The sequence below is a fragment of the Hyaena hyaena genome, unplaced genomic scaffold (assembly GCF_003009895.1).
Source record: "Hyaena hyaena isolate Hyena2069 unplaced genomic scaffold, ASM300989v1 scaffold_80, whole genome shotgun sequence".
Lineage (NCBI taxonomy): Eukaryota > Metazoa > Chordata > Mammalia > Carnivora > Hyaenidae > Hyaena > Hyaena hyaena.
In genome coordinates this window covers 1,169,258-1,179,352 of record NW_024080712.1, presented here as the reverse complement: position 1 = coordinate 1,179,352, position 10,095 = coordinate 1,169,258, and the positions used below count along the sequence as shown (strand labels likewise).

Below are 10,095 nucleotides of genomic sequence, written 5' to 3'. Positions count from 1 at the left end.
TGAGCCCATTCACAATTGCACACAAAAAACATAAAATACCTAGGAATAAACCTAACCAGAGATATTAAAGACCTGTATGATGAAAACTATAGAAAACTTATGAAGAAAATTGAAGAAGACACAAAGAAATGGAAAAGCATTCCATGCTCATGGATAGGAAGAATAAATATTGTTGAAATGTCATTACTACCCAAAGCAATCTACATTCAATGTAGATTACTACATTACTACATTCAATGCAATCCCAATCAAAATTGCACCAGCATTCTTCTCAAAGCTAGAACAAACTATCCTAAAATTTGTATGGAAATATAAAAGACCCCGAATAGCCAAAGTCATATTGAAGAATAAAACCAAAACAGGAGGCATCACCATCCCAGACTTTAGCCTCTACTACAAAGCTGTAATCATCAAGACAGTACGGTATTGGCACAAAAACAGACACATAGACCAATGGAATAGAATAGAGAACTCAGAATTGGACCCACAAATGTATGGCCAACTAATCTTTGATAAAATGCGAAAGAGAATCCAATGGAAAAAAGACAGCCTCTTTAACAGATGGTGCTGGGAGAACTGAACAGCATTGTGCGGAAGAATGAAACTAGATCGCTTTCTCACACCATGCACAAAAATACTCAAAAGGGATAAAGGACCTGAATGTGAGACAGGAAACCATCAAAACCCTAGAGTAGAAAGCAGGAAACAGCCTCCTTGACCTCAACCACAACAATTTCTTACTTGACACGTCCTCAAAGTCAAGGGAATCAAGAGCAAAAATGAATTACTGGGACCTCATCAAGATAAACAGCTTCTGCAAGGCAAGGGAAACAATCCATAAAACTAATAGACAACCGACAGAATAGGAAAAGATAGTTGCAATGACATAGCACATAAAGGACTAGTATCCAAATCTATAAGGAACTCACCAAACTCCACACCCAAAAAACAAGTAATCCAGTGAAGAAATGGGCAGAAGACATGAACAGACACTTCTCCAAAGAGGACATCCAGATGGCCAACAGACACATGAAACGATGCTCAGCGTCACTCATCATCAGTGCAAAGCAAATCAAAACCACACTGAGATACCACCTCACGCTGGTCAGAGTGGCTAAAATGAACAAATCAGGAGACTATAGATGCTGGTGAAGATATGGAGAAACGGGCACCCTCCTACACTGTTGGTGGGAATGTAAACTGGTACAGCCCCTCTGGAAAACAGTGTGGAGTTTCCTCAAAAAAATAACAATAGAACTCTCCTATGACCCAGCAATAGCACTGCTAGGACTTTACCCAAGGGATACAGGAGTGCTGATGCATAGGGGCACATGTACCCCAGTGTTCATAGTAGCACTCTCAACAATAGCCAAAACATGAAAAGAGCCTAAGTGTCCATCAACTGACGAATGGATCAAGAAGATGTGGTTTATCTATACCATGGAATACTACATGGCAATGAGAAAGAATGAAATCTGGCCATGTGTAGCAACATGGATGGAACTTGAGAGTGTTATGCTGAGCGAAATAAGTCTCATTTATTTTTCTAATTTCCTTTCTAGATAGGTTTTTTATTGGAACCCTATGGGCACCAATACAAAGAGAAAAGTTAACAGCTCGTAGTTTGCTAAATCATGTCATTAGCTAAGCAAATGGGAAGAGATTGTAAAGACCTAATCAATCCCTTCATGGGTCACGGAGTCCATAATTTATGATGTCTCATTTACCACACATCTGCAAGCCTAAAATTCGAACTTGCCCTTCACTTATTTTTCCTTTTTCATTGAAGTATACATTAAGAACAGTAGAAACATACAAATCCTAAGTTACAACATGATAACTTTTTACATCTTTATCCACCTGTTTAAAAGCACCCAGATCCAGATTTAGCATATATCCATCAACCCAGAACATTCCTTTGTGCTCTCTTCCCTGTCAAGAACCTTCAAAAGGAACTACCACTGCTTTTATTTTTAAACTATTTTTTATTTAAAAAAAAAAGTGAGTTGGGGGGGGGATGAGGTTGATATTATTTTGTTCATCTCTATTGAAATGTAGAAATTGTACCAAATTAGACTGACACATATAACATTATACTGAAATGTGAACGATTTTTATCTCCTTTATTCTGGCTCTCCACCTATTTTTGGTGAGTCTTACAGAATTAAATACTTTAATCGAAACTCAGACTTTTTGCTGGCAGACACTGCCTACAGTGTACCAGATACACTCGCCTCTTCTCCATGATCTAAAATATTAAGGCCATTGCACCTAAGGCACTGAGCTGAGGCCACCCATCTTCCATTTGATTTTTGTTGAACTCATTTTCTGAAACATTATCACACGTTCCTCCACTGTCATTGTGGTTGACATACATGCTTTCAGGGCCCCCATGCTCCTGTTTGCACGAGGTAAAGAATAAAGTTCCGTTACCAGGCGCCCTGTTACTTTACTGGGAGTAAGAAGGCTCAGCAAACATTTTAATTTTGAAGGCAAAAAAATATAAATGAATGAATGAATGAATGAATGAATGAATGAAATGAAACACAGAAAGTCCGTCGCCCAAAATCTCACTTCCCTTCCTCCTCCAGTTCACTTTGCCGATAACCCCAGCTCTTGGGTTTATACCTTACTCAAAGTTGAAATGACTAACAGATGCAGACCTTGTAAAGTGTTTCAGTTATCTTTACATGTATTTCACCCATATTACTGCGCAAGATACACAGAGCCTGGGACTCTTATTTACCATACAGTGGTGCCTGACACCAGGCAGACATTCAATAAATACTTGTTGAACAAATGGATGAATCGGCTTCCTAATGTTCAATGGGAGAATTCTAGGGTTTTCTGTGGAAATGGGAAAGGATTAAGGAGTTACAAAAGAGGAACCCCATCATCAGAGCCCAGAGAATATTGCCAAATTACAAGATACAGGAAGCTGGGAAAGCTTGCTTGCCCCTTCTGTCAGTTGCTAGAATGTTCTCACTAGACATTAGGCAAATTAGCTGAAGGAAAGTTAGGAAGCTCAGTCCACCTGTCTTTGAGCTGGGATAGCTCAGATAGCTGGGTCCACAGCAGACCCTTCTCACATTGCTAGAGATGCAAATTAATCACTTAACTTTCCATCGGAAAGCTCCTTGACTCATGGAGCAACTACTGGTTCACGAGGAACTCAGTGTCAGACTTGGGAGTTCATTCCTAGTGAGAGATTCATGAGGGGAAAAAAGCCATTTGAAGAGCAAACTAATTTTCAGGTAGAAATACAAATTTTAATGAGTGATCTGCTTGCCTGAAGCAAAGATGGCCAATGTACTGCTTTGGTAGAGTTGATTCTAATGGTTAAAGTAGTATGGCTTGCTTGGAGAGGAAGGACAAGGGGATGCTTTGTGTTTTTCAGGATAAGCAAGAGAGTCTCCAGTATGTTACTATTGTCCCTCTGTTAGGGACCATGTCTAGCACCCTCCACATAGCACACTGCAAAACCCAGCAGAGGGGATAAGACCTAGTGGGGTGTTTTTAGCATTAAAATACTTAATAAGGAAAATTAAAAATTTAGTGATGACAGGGCATCTGGGCAGATCAGTTTGTTGAGCGTCCAACTCCTGATTTCAGCTCAGGTCATGATCTCACAGTTTGTAGGTTCGAGCCCCACTTTGGGCTCTATGCTGGCCGCATGGAGACTGCTTGGAATTCTGTCTCCCTCTCTCTCTGCCTCTCCCCTACTCATTTGTGCTTTCTCTCTCTCTCTCAAAATAAATAAACATTTTTTAAAAATCTAGTGATGACAGTCATACTGTTAACAAACATAATTCAGCACCTGCTGTAGGTCAAGCACTCTTTTTTTTTTTTCTTTTTACAAATAGTTTATTGTCGAGTTGGTTTCCGTATAACACCCAGTGCTCATCCCCAGAAGTGCCCTCCTCCATGCCCATCTCCCCCCTCCCCCACACATCCATCAGTCCTCAGTTTGTTTCTCAGTATTCAAGAGTCTCTCATGGTTTGCCTCTCTCCCTTTCCCCCACTATTTCCTCCCTTCTTCTCCCCCATGGTCCTCCATTAAGTTCCTCCTAATCCTCCTATATGTGCAAACATATGATATTTGTCCTTCTCTGCCTGACTTATTATTTTACAGTCATGGAATACTCTCACAAAAGGCAGACAGCATTTTCTCTGTTTTTGAGATAGGCAAATTGAAGCTCAGAGATGGAGCCATTTTACCAGAGTCACAAAACTTTTAAGTGACCCAAGTTAGATTTGACCCAAACATTAACTAATGTCACATCCATTTTATTATTTTCCACTGTACTACATTTTCTCCTTAGGAAAAAAAAATCTTAACTAATTTAGCATCCTCTTTTGTCTGTGAAGTCAGGAGAGTGGGTTATAGACACCTTAGTTGCTTTCTAAGGAAAGCAGGAATACCTCTTTCATTTTTTCTTCAGAAATCCAGATTTTTCATGACCTGTTCTTTTAAAAACTCCTCTAGCCACCCCTGGTAGCCTCACAGAGTAGAAGCATCATTGACCTGGAATTCAGGGACCTGGGTGGTAGACCCAGCTTACCCAATAAAGAGCTATTTGACCTTGCCTAAATCTCTGGCCTCATTCTCCACCCACCAACAACTCTACCTTCTCAAAATTTTTATGATTCTAAACTGTAAGTGAAGGTGACCAGCTTAAAGAATTTCCTCTTCTAGGCCAATTTGCACTTTTTATGTTCCATTTTTAAGTAGGCTTTGCACCCAGCTCAGAGCAAACGTGGGTCTTGAACTCCTGATCTTGAGATCAAGACCTGAGCTGAGTTCAAGAATTGGACACCTAACCTACTGAGCCACCCAGGCAACCCTGCACTCTTGACTATAATGAAAACTTCCAGTGCAAGTAATAGTGCTTCTTAAAATAGGAACTTTCTGGCAATCTGGGTATATAAGTGAGATATTTATTCACCCCATTGGGCTTTGTCATCCAACATCCTAGAACACAGTCCACTCTTTCGCCAAGACCAGCCTTACGATATAATGTAGGTTTGTTGAATCTCTCCTCTGAGTTGTACTTTGAAATGTCTGAACCATGTGACATTCTAATGCCAGAGAGAATTGATAGGATATAACTAGTATCAAACAAATGTGTCATCTTCAGCCACTTAGACCTTAAGTGAAATTAGCCTGGGGGCAAGTGAGAAGTCAAGTTAAAAGTGCATCATTAACACAACCCACAGATGGGGAGAGGGGAGGAAAGAGTTAGGGAGTTAGTGAATTAAACGACACTGCCAGGCTGGTTGTCTGATCAAGATACCTTTATCATTGTGGGTTTTAAACTCTGGTGGGCATTAAGTGTCATCTGAAGGGCATCTGAATCCAGGTTCTGTGGCCCTCTCGATAATCCTGCACGTAATACCGATGCTGGTGTCCTAGAGCACATTTTAAGAAGCACTACTTCAGCATGTCCGTATGGATGACTTTAATTACTGTCACCATGATAGATTAAAAGGAGAAAATTTTTGAAAAGGATATAGGAAAGAAGATAGAGAAAGGGGTCTGCAATTTTTCAGTAATGCTAGTACTCTCTTTGGGAAATACTACTTTCTGCTTGATGCCAGGGCAGGACGGTTCGGCTCAAGTAGGGTTCTGTGTGACTGTACCAGGGGTTGTAAGACAAGACGTATTAATCATGATCCTCAGTCACAGTAGAGAGGCATGCTGGTAAAGTCAGGGCAGTGAAACAGAGGTTAGTCCACTGGCAACCAAGAATATGGTGGGTGTGGCCCTGAAACTGGCATAGATGCCAAGCAGGGTAGGAGGACAGTTTCCAGGTGCGGCAGAGCGGAAACTAAATCCATGCCTAGTAAAACACATGAATGTGCAAAGGTAGGCAATGGAACTCTAGTCAGGGCAGTGGCAGTGTATCGGGCCACTGTCCCTGGTCTCTGGACTAGAAAATAAGCCACCGAGAAGTTTCAAAAGAAGTTGGGGAGGTGGCTGTCACATGCATTGGATGAACCTCAGCTATAAATTTTAAGAAGCTCATGGTACTGGTCAGGATGGAGAGCAAGTGCCACATCTGTGGTGTGAAGGTTTTAGTGTTAAACAGAACTCTGTCTGGGTTGTAATCAGGCCCATCCATTCAGCAGTTTTTGACAAGAGTTTGTTGGGCACTGTGCATATCAGATACTTGAAATAATACTTTCTGGGGCGCCTGGCTGGCTCAGTAGGTTAAGCGTCAGACTTTGGCTCAGGTCATGATCTCACAGTTCGTGAGTTCAAGTCTCACATCAAGCTCTGTGCTGATAGCTCGGAGCCTGGAGCCTCTTTGGATTCTGTGTCTCCCTCTCTCTCTGCTCCTCCCTCGCTCATGCTCTATCTCTCTCTGTCTCTGAAAAATACATGAATGTTAAAAATGTTCAAAAAAAAGGAAAAAATAACAGTTTCTCCCTTGAAGGAGATTATAGTTTAATATTATCAATTTACTATTTCTGTAAATATTCTTTTAATGGACTATATCCCAAGAGTTGCATTTATTCTTCAACTTTTTAAAATTGTTTCCAAATACCCATTTAAAGAATCTTTCTAGACTATGTCAGTGAGACATACCTGAACTGAATTAAGTAGAAATCTTTTAATTACTCCCTCGGGGCCTAGATCAGTGCTCACACTGATTGGGTAAAACAGATGACGTACCCATAAAGACCTAGATCCTGAGTAGGCCCTGTGGGTGTATCAGGGAAGTAGGACTTGTAGTAATCATTTGATGCTCCTGAATCAAAACCCAAGGTACCTACAAAAGGATCTTGATCTATGGAAAACAAAAATAATCTGTTCAACTTTGGCAAGGCAGACAAAGAATGAAATTTTTAAACTCCTTTTTTGAAAGCTTTATAATTAAATGGCTGCTTTGAACTTACTCATCATGTAAAACATAGACAAGGGTCCTGCTCACTCCAGCCCTGACCTAGTCATCTAATCTATGGGCAAACACAGATGTGGCTGTATGGAGGAAGGCCTTCCACATAAATAAAGATTGCAAATTCATGGTGTGTAAATGATTAGGAGTTCCAGAAAGTTCTCAATACATATCCTTGCTCAAACACCTTCTAACTCTTAACTGCTACATATAATTAACAGACATTTAGCGAGAGGCTCCCATGACTATTAAGATGCAAAACTAGTGAAAGAATACTGTTTTAAGTACCGTTAGTCATTTCCTCCTTTATGTATTTGAGTTGATGGATTCTCAGATTCCCTGCTGATATCCCCTAGAGCAGACTTTGATACTGAGACTGTTAAACAGAAGGATGAAATTGGATGGAAAACCTGTCTCAAAATAGTGTGGCTAGGGCACCAGAGATCAGTCGTTTTTCAATATTGTTAGGGCAGAACATAAATCCCACATTGGTTCTAGGCAGTATAATTAGACTCTATCCTCTTAGTTAATTTCAAAAAAAAAAAAAAAAAGAAGAAGAAGACCTGTTCTTCTCTGTTGACCTTGGGATTTGGAGGAGATAAATTACATCACTGCTGGTTAATTGGCTGTTTTCCTTTTCCCTGACTAAAATGCCAGTGGCTGACTAGGAAGGTCCATGTTTACCAAACATTATAAAGGCATCAGAAAATACCCATATGCATTGAGCAATACTAGCTGAGAAGGACAGAAATACAATATCTGTTCCCATCTGTGCCTGGTCCTTTCAGAAAATGTGCACACATATGGTTAGCCCATGTTAATTAAGTCCAAATATGGATTGGATTCAACTTGGAGAGCAGCTGATAAATCTGTGGCTAAAACTTTTCCAAATGCTTTGATATTTCCTGAACAAAAATGTTTTGAAGGTATTGAATAGGAGAGGGCTAAATTGGACACCACAAGAAGAAAAACTCAAAGTATCAAAGACTCAACTAATATTGTTCACATTTTAGTTACATTTTAAATTTCAAAGCCATTTCTCATCTAGAATTTATTTATACACCCAAATAATTCATGAAGATAAAATGTTATTAAGTCTACACATTAGAATAATGAGAACTGACTTGTTCTTGGTTACTATATGTCTAAAAGCACTGTATAGCAATTTTCTTAGTCATTACGTGTCTAAAAGTACTGTATAGTAATTTTCTTAACATTTTGTTTGGGATTATTTTACTTTTGACAAAAGAGAACAAATGCTTATGAACTGCAGATATGGTTTGAAGATAACCAAAGTTACTCTGTATCTGCTAACAGCTGAGAGAAAAATTGTGCTACTTTGTTGGTATTTTACTTCATTAAGAGTTCTATTGTGATCAGTGGTGGAGAGTACTGGCCACTGTTTCTGGTGAGAAAGGTGGGAGAAAGAAAGGAGCCCTGGTCGGTAGGATGCTCCATCCTTGGCCAGATAACACTTTGAAACCCAGCACAGTTCCTCAGTGTACTCTTAACAGGCAGCTAAAGAGGAGACCTGAGCCATTATCTGCGAGAAAATGCAACTATCACTTTTGTTACAAGCCAAATGTCTTCCAATGGAAGGAAACCCAAGGCAGGGAGGGAATCCATCTGTTTGAAACTAAGTATGGAAGGTGAGTGGAGCCTGAGTGTTAATAGGTACTGAATAAGGAAATGTCCATGGGTCTGGGTTAGGGAGAATGGGGAGAGCTGTCTTCCCCCCTTTTCCCCCTTTATCCTACAGCCAACTTGGGGTTATTATGACATCCATTGGTTAGGGAGAATGGGGAGAGCTGTCTTCCCCCCTTTTCCCCCTTTATCCTACAGCCAACTTGGGGTTATTATGACATCCATTGAACATTTAGTATGAGTCTGGAACTGACAAAAATTGCAGATCAAAGAAAGGTTAAATGATTTCTTATGGTCACTTAGTAAGATTGAGTTCAAATCCAAGTCTTCCTAAATCTCAGAACTGACATCTTCCCCACCCCCATAGCATTCTGTCTGTAATCCCCAGCTCACTTGCCGCTTTCTATCCTTCATCTAACTGCTCAGATTTCACAAAGTATCCCTCCTAAAATGAAACATCAAATAAAGCATTTGTTTTATTGTCTTTTGAAAGAAATGATCAATCAGATATGGGATGGCCTTGCTCTGAGTGTGTGTCATGTGTAGAACTGCCTTTCTTTTTTTTTTTAATTTTTTTTAATGTTTTATTTATTTCTAGGAGAGAGAAAGACAGCGTGAGCCCGGGAGGGTCACAGAGAGAGGGAGTCACAGAATCTGAAACAGGCTCCAGGCTCTGGGCTGGCAGTCAGCACAGAGTCCGACGTGGGGCTCGAACCCATGAACCGCGAGATCATGACCTAAGTGAAAGTCGGACGCTTAACCGACTAAGCCACCCAAGCGCCCCTAGAACTGCCTTTCAATGACTGCCCAGTGATAAATGTTGTATCCTCCTCAACACAGATGTTAGTTTGTAATTTTAAATGCCACAAGCAAGGATCGACTCGTTGGAGAGACTACTGAGCTTTGAGGATGTATAATTTTTTTCCCATTTTAAAATGGACTGCGTTTCCTTTGGATTATGTGCTTTGAAAACGTGTTACAGTAATTCATATGTCTCATAGGAGCCATGGTGATATTATATGTATTTGTTTTGGGATTAATGCCATCCAGGGAGGCTTTCAAAGGCAGCGCTATGGACCAGGCAGAAGCCCATGTTGACATAAGTTGAACAGGCTCACTAGGACCTCTGAATTTCCTTTGGCTTCCTGCCACAAGAAAATTCAGGTAATGAGTAATAGCAGACATGCCCTTCAACTCTGCTGGCTCAAATATACCATGTAATTTCCTTTAGCCTACATATCTAGTTAGTAGTTGTCCCAGCCAACCATTTTTGTATAATTGTCTAAAAGTATATAAACCCATAATTCATGAATACGTTCTAAAATAATATCTCATGGATACTCCTGCTGAGTGAATCAGAGGGTATAAATGATCTAATTTGTGATTGTGAAATTTCTCAATAGGGAGCTCGGTATTGAGTATTTGTCATTATGTAAACTATATGTTGAACATAAGGCTGCCTCTTAAACTATAGGTAGTCCAATCTTCCTGCCCCACTCCAATATCAGGTTCCTCTTCTCAGGAGTTGAATATTCAACTTGTGAGAGAAAGA

General features: G+C 40.2%; 1 protein-coding gene across 2 annotated transcripts in view; it reads right to left on the bottom strand.

Moving 5' to 3' along the window:
- The window catches only part of GLRA2 (glycine receptor alpha 2), a 179,917-nt gene that overhangs the window by 109,135 nt on the left and 60,687 nt on the right, over window positions 1–10,095 (bottom strand). The gene's annotated exons all lie outside the window — the stretch shown is intronic.